This window comes from Rhamphochromis sp. 'chilingali' (genome assembly GCF_963969265.1).
Source record: "Rhamphochromis sp. 'chilingali' genome assembly, chromosome: 3".
Taxonomy (NCBI): Eukaryota; Metazoa; Chordata; class Actinopteri; order Cichliformes; family Cichlidae; genus Rhamphochromis; species Rhamphochromis sp. 'chilingali'.
Window position 1 is genome coordinate 38,934,427 of NC_137931.1, and position 6,000 is coordinate 38,940,426.

The window sequence follows — 6,000 nt, forward strand, 5'->3', positions numbered from 1 at the left end:
TACAAATATGTGTAAGTACAGACTTGGAAGCATCAATGTAAAAACTTGGGTTCAGCTTAGGCAACATTGGCACAAGACGCAACTGATCAACTTCCACATTTTCCAACACAAAAAAAAACTTTACAAATCATCTATTTGGTTTTTGTCACATTTCTCTGTGCTTTTGTCTTTTACTAAAAAAATAACGAGTCATTTTCAGAAATACAAAATCATTAGTGAAGTTGCTGGTATACTAACGTCACTTTTAAGGGAAACCCCAGTAGACTTGACCTATTTTTTTCTTCATCATAGTAGCATCATTCTAAGACAGTTTTCAATTCCACCTAATCTCCATGTAGATCAGCTTCTTTATTTTTACAAGAATTACTTGCTGTCAAAAAAAGTTACCTTTGCTCTGTATTGTATATTTAAAGATTTTACTGCATTTAAATTTAATTTATGATGTTTAACTTACAATAATATCATAATTAAACCAACAGATTACTAGCAGCAAAAAGAAGGTGAAACATAAGCAAGACTGCACTGTATTTTTACTACTCACTAAATATCCATTCTGGTAAAGCACAAACAATGAGTATAATAAAAACATAAGTATATAGTTCAGTCCTTACACATTTTTACAAGTTCAAAAGTTCAACATCAAACAAGCCTCCGCCTGCACCTCGTCAGCTCCCATAACTCCGATATCACTGCGCATACTGAGCCAAAGAGATAAATTGTTTACTAAGAAATGGAACTAGTGTTTAGGTCACACAAAGAAACAACTGCTGACAAAGTCTGTGAATGAAGAGGAAAAATCCTCTCAGCTCTCAGTGAAAGGTCAGTGTGACACAAACAACCCTGTGTGGTGAAAGGATTTCTCTGCAACTAATGCTGCTGTCAGAGATCATTGTCCTCTAAAGGCTTGGGGACAGCAAAGAGAAATCTTCACGAGCTTGTTAATATTTCACTTGCCACTGCTCTGTGTGAAAAACTAATTATGAGCCAACACATAATTCATTAATTTGGTAATTAATATGTTGGTTTCAATAAAACTTCAAAAGAAAAAAATACTGTTTAACAGTGTACCATCTTGATGTCTGAAAATTATTTTGAGAATATTTACATCATATTTATTATAATACATTATTACAAAAAAACAGTGATAAATTTATTTAGATCTTATAATGTGGTCTTCTTATTAAAGGTGGACTGTTATTATTCCACTGACCTCCAGTCTTTTTTAACTACCATCAAAAACAAAATAAAGTGTAGCCTGCTTTAGAACAGCATGACATATCACTTCATTACAGTCAACATAAACAATCTAGTAGCTGATTTCTTAGTGAGCTTTTGAATAACTGGCTTCATCAAGTGTAAACATCAAATGTTAGCAGTTAAAATGTTTGTTTGTTTTTAAACAAATACCACTTTATTTCACCCCAAGATAAATCGCTCTTATGTTAGTGGAAGGGGTTTCTGTGTCCCTGTGATCCCAGGGGCTATACTGTCAAGGGCTTTAGCCCTGGTTGGGTCTCCTAAGGCAAACTGGCCCTGGGTGGGGAGACAAATGAAGAGCGATTCCGAGTACCCTGTGAAAAGAAATTACTGTGGTTACTGGGGCCCAACCTTGGAGCCAAGAGAGGTAGCTCAAGAGAGAGCATCTAGTGGCCAGGCCTTAGGGGCCAAAACATTCTCGGCAGGAACCTACTGTGGATTATGGACAAGTTGTTGCCCCAAGTGGAGAAATTCAAATATCCTGGAGTCTTATTCAAAGTGAGGGAAGCGGGAGATTAAAAGACTGACTGTGGCATTGCACCAGTTTGTCGTGGTGAAGCGAGAGCTAAGCGTAAAACTGAAGCTATCGATTTAGTGGTCTATGTCCCTATAAGCTTTGGGTAGTCACTAAAGGAATGAGACTGCGGATACAAGTGGAAGAAATGAGTCTTCTTTGAAAGGTGGCTTGGAGATAGGGTAAGGAGTTCTTACAAGAGGGAATCAGTGTAGAGCTGCTATTCCTTCACAGAGAAAGAAACCAGTTTAGGTGGTTTGGGCATCTGACTTTGCTGCCTGGGTGAGGTGTTCCGGGCATGTCGTACTGCAAGGAGTGCCAAGGGTAGACCCGGGACAAGTTGGAGAGATTACATCTCTCGGCTGGCCTGGGAACACTTTGTGTTTCCCCAGATTAGCTGAAGGAGTTGGCTGGGAAGAGGGAAACCTCTGCAGATAAACTGCAGAAAAATGGATCCATGGATAGATAGCTTAATGGATGGATATTGTATTTCAGCAGAAACAAAATCTTACACAACTTCAACAGGCAATGCAATCCAAATGACACAACAAAAATTATTAAAACAGCAGTAAGGTTCCCTACTAGTGAAATCAGCATAATAAATGGCTGTAATGATAAGTCGATCTATCTCATTACAAAAGAATTGAAACCTCTGAGTCATTGTGAAATTGCATTTCACATCAAAAGAGGAAATACCTGTCAAATTTTTTCAGGTTTTTAGGTCAAGTTAAATGCTGACTTATCAACTCCTGTTTTCAGTAACAACTTCAGATGTAAAACCCATCAACAGCCAAAACTCTCATACAATAATTATTTGTAGTAATTGAAAAAAAAAAAAAAAAAAAGCAACAAGCAAGAGATTCATCTGAAAAAGGCTTTAGAAGTCATCCTCTGGCAGAGATTGAAAACAAAGCAATTAGTTTGTCTGACAAAATGCAGCAAAGACATGGTTAAGAACTTAAGAAACATAATATTACTAAGACAGGGTTGGACGAAAGACTTCTGAATGGAAATCTGGTGCTTGAATTCTATAGATGGATGCTGTAGCACAGATTTTGAGAGGAAAATGACCCTGAGGACACGATGCTCTAGTAGTCATCCTTGACACAGTGTGCAGTTCACATTCAAAACAAATGCACCAAGTTCATGGCATCAATGATTACTCAAGCAAAACACAAACTCTGTAATGTGAACTGACTAATGCAACTTCCAAAATTCAGCACAGCACTCCAATCTGCTGACTAACAGTATCAACTATAGATATAAAGCCCGAGTAGTGCCATTACCTTTTATCTGTCCTCTGAATAGCTGAAAGCTGCCAGAGAACATTGCACTGAATCAACACAGGCTCCTCTCTATCAGGAAAACTTGATATGACAGGCGTTCAGTAATTACATTATTAGGCATAGCAGGTAATAATATAATCTGTATGTGTTCCTCTACCTCCGTCATAGCTCACGGTGTTGCCAGTCCCTCCTCCTCCGTTTAAAGAAAATCTGCCATGCTCTACTGCTGCTTTTTATTCCAAATAGCCACAGCATCTAACGCACAAAACACTTATTCCCTGTAAATGTAAATGTGCAGTTGAGGTTTTAGAATAAAGTAGAAAAAACGTGACGCTTAAATTAAGATGCCAAGTAGAAACAGATAACACAAGTAAAATCTAATCTACCAAAGCAGAGAGAAAGTGGAGAAAGAGAAAATTTCTGCTTCCTCCTTTTACCTGCAGCACAATGTAGTGCCAGCAACTAAAAAGGTGTCAAAGTATTTTTCCATGCTCTGCTAACAGCTTCAACATCTATTTATGGGTAAAAATGGAGTACAGAGACTGTACCATCTGTAAACACAGCTGCCAAAGATTTATCAGTTAATACAGCTTGACCAACACTGGACCCTTTTTTTTAACTTAAAAATTCTGAAAACAACAAGTCATTTAGACACATTTAAAGTAATCAAAGGCACACACTAAGATGCCTTTGATCCATCTTTTTTCCGACCATTATTAGAACATTTTCCGTTGTAAGAGAAACAAAGGAAGAGGGAAACTGCTCCCAAATTACTTCAGGTTAGTACTTCTCTACAGTCACGGTTACTCATCAGTCAATGAATATCATGCCAAATAGATATATCTGTTACTTGTATATATCTATAGAAAGATGATAAAAAGGAAGATACCAACTTGATAGTTTAATTAGTTTAATGATTAACAATGAAATCAAATCCTCACTATTGCGTTTACTGCCCATCACCACAGGCAAAAAAATAAAGGGTAAGCATGGAAGAAAAAAAACAAAACAAACAAAAAAAAAAAAAAAAAACAACACACACACAACCTTAAGAGTGGTTCTAGTTGTTCTTAATCACAACAGACAGCATTGTAATTAAAGGTATTTTTCAGCTTCCAGGCTTAAGTTAAAGTCTATGCCATTTGCCCACAATTAAAAAGCTATGACAGTGACAAATAATAAATACTGATTTGCAGTTGTGGTTCTCGAAATGAACAGAGTGCACAAAGTGAAGCGTATAAACCATTTCAATACCGTTTGTATAAAGACGCCAGGTTGGCATGTTAGTCACCAGTTTATGTACTGTATAAAAACAGATCTGTCATGTTTTATTAAATCTGAACTTAACTAAACAGAATCAAATAACTTTGATTAGTGAAAGTCTTCTGTGTATCCAATTAGTGTCAAAAGGAGAAATACTCTTTATTCTGGGACAACAAAAAAGGAAGAAAAACAAAAAGTCTGAGAGAGAACCTTAGCTTTGAAGTGACCATTTCAGAAATACAGCGTGGTTACTGGTGTCTTGCTCAGAATAAATTACTGTAAAAATCAATTTCTAATTACAGAAAAACAAATCTTGCTTTATTTTTTATATCATAGGGCTGCCACAGCTCTCCACTGTGTTCAGTTTGCAGGCAGCAGTGTCAGCAACGCAGCAAGTAAAGCTTTGCTGACACCCGTATGAGACTATACAGTTTCTCATTAGCATCTACAAGCTATGATCCAGCTGTGTCCAGACACTTCTGGACCAGACTGACAGAAGATGAGACGCGATCGATTTTAGGACAGGTGAATAAGGAGCACCCGGGGCGGATATAGGGCTCGAAATCTGAGAGAAATGACAAGAGTCACAAAGATTAACACAGAGGGGGGAATAAAAGACATACGTCTAAATTAAAACATTTTTAAAAAGACGCGTAAATATAGAAATATGTGCCGATGAGGTATTCACGGTGGTAGCGTTTGTAAAAATCAACTGAGCTTGAACCTTGACGCGACAAACACAGGTACAGCTCATGTTTCCTTCCGTCTCCTCCTGCCTGTGATGCCGGCCGGTACACCGGGTACTGATTGCCTGGAGGCTAACGCCACCTAGCTTGCTTCGCTAACGCCAATTACAGCAACAAACCAATAGCTATATACTTTAACACACTTCCCGAGACGTGTGACACACACTGGGAATATATGTACACCCGATTTAAAAAGAAGAAGAAGAAGATAAAACAACATACCTGTCTGTATCGTACGTCGCTGGCTCGCGACTTTATAATAGAAGGTAGCGCGTTTGACTCGTCGGCAACAATGTACTGTATGTGTGTCAACCCACTTTCAGCTGAAGCTAGCTAGCTAACGTGCAGCATTAGATAAGAATGTGGGTCACCGGGCCTTTGGCCAGTCTCTGTCACCAAAGAAGCCGAAGCAAAACTGTTCCGTTTACACATTTACGTCTGTCGATAGTATACACAGAAGCTGCGGATAAAAGCGACACAAATACGGAGCGTAACCAAACGGTTGCGAGTTGACACTTACCCCGAGCAGTCTCCTCTTTCATCGTAGTGATGGGTCGTTCGCGAACGAAATGGCTCTTAGAGCCGGCTCTTTGACGTGAACGACGCGAGCCGGCTCCTTATCGCGAGCCGTCACGTGGGTTTTTTGTTTTGTTTTTTTTTTCTTTCTCTCAGCCTCTCTCTCGCACTTTTTTTCCGCTTCACTCTGCACGCGAGCCTTGTGCTTTACGCTGGGCAGAGGGGGGAGGGGCGGTAGTTACACTCAGTAGCACAGGAACAGAGCCAGAGAGAGAGAAAGAGAGGCAGGGACAACAACATTAGAAAGGTATAGTAATCATCCACAACTATTTTCAGTTGCAGATGATAAAGGATTGAGAAAGTTTATTCATGCAGGTCCATATGACAGAGAATATGCATGTTCTTTTAGTTTTCATAT

The 6,000-nt window shown here is 38.8% G+C and overlaps 1 protein-coding gene across 8 annotated transcripts in view; it reads right to left on the minus strand.

Moving 5' to 3' along the window:
* clocka (clock circadian regulator a) overlaps window positions 1-5,642 on the minus strand; it is a 29,634-nt gene extending 23,992 nt beyond the window's left edge. For 7 of the 8 annotated variants that reach the window (XM_080878794.1, XM_080878792.1, XM_080878793.1 and 4 more), the window contains exon 1: window positions 5,587-5,642. The gene's annotated coding sequence lies outside the window, so the exon portion shown is untranslated. The other variant, XM_080878791.1, reaches the window with a different exon arrangement.
* Between the last annotated feature and the right edge of the window lie 358 nt (window positions 5,643-6,000).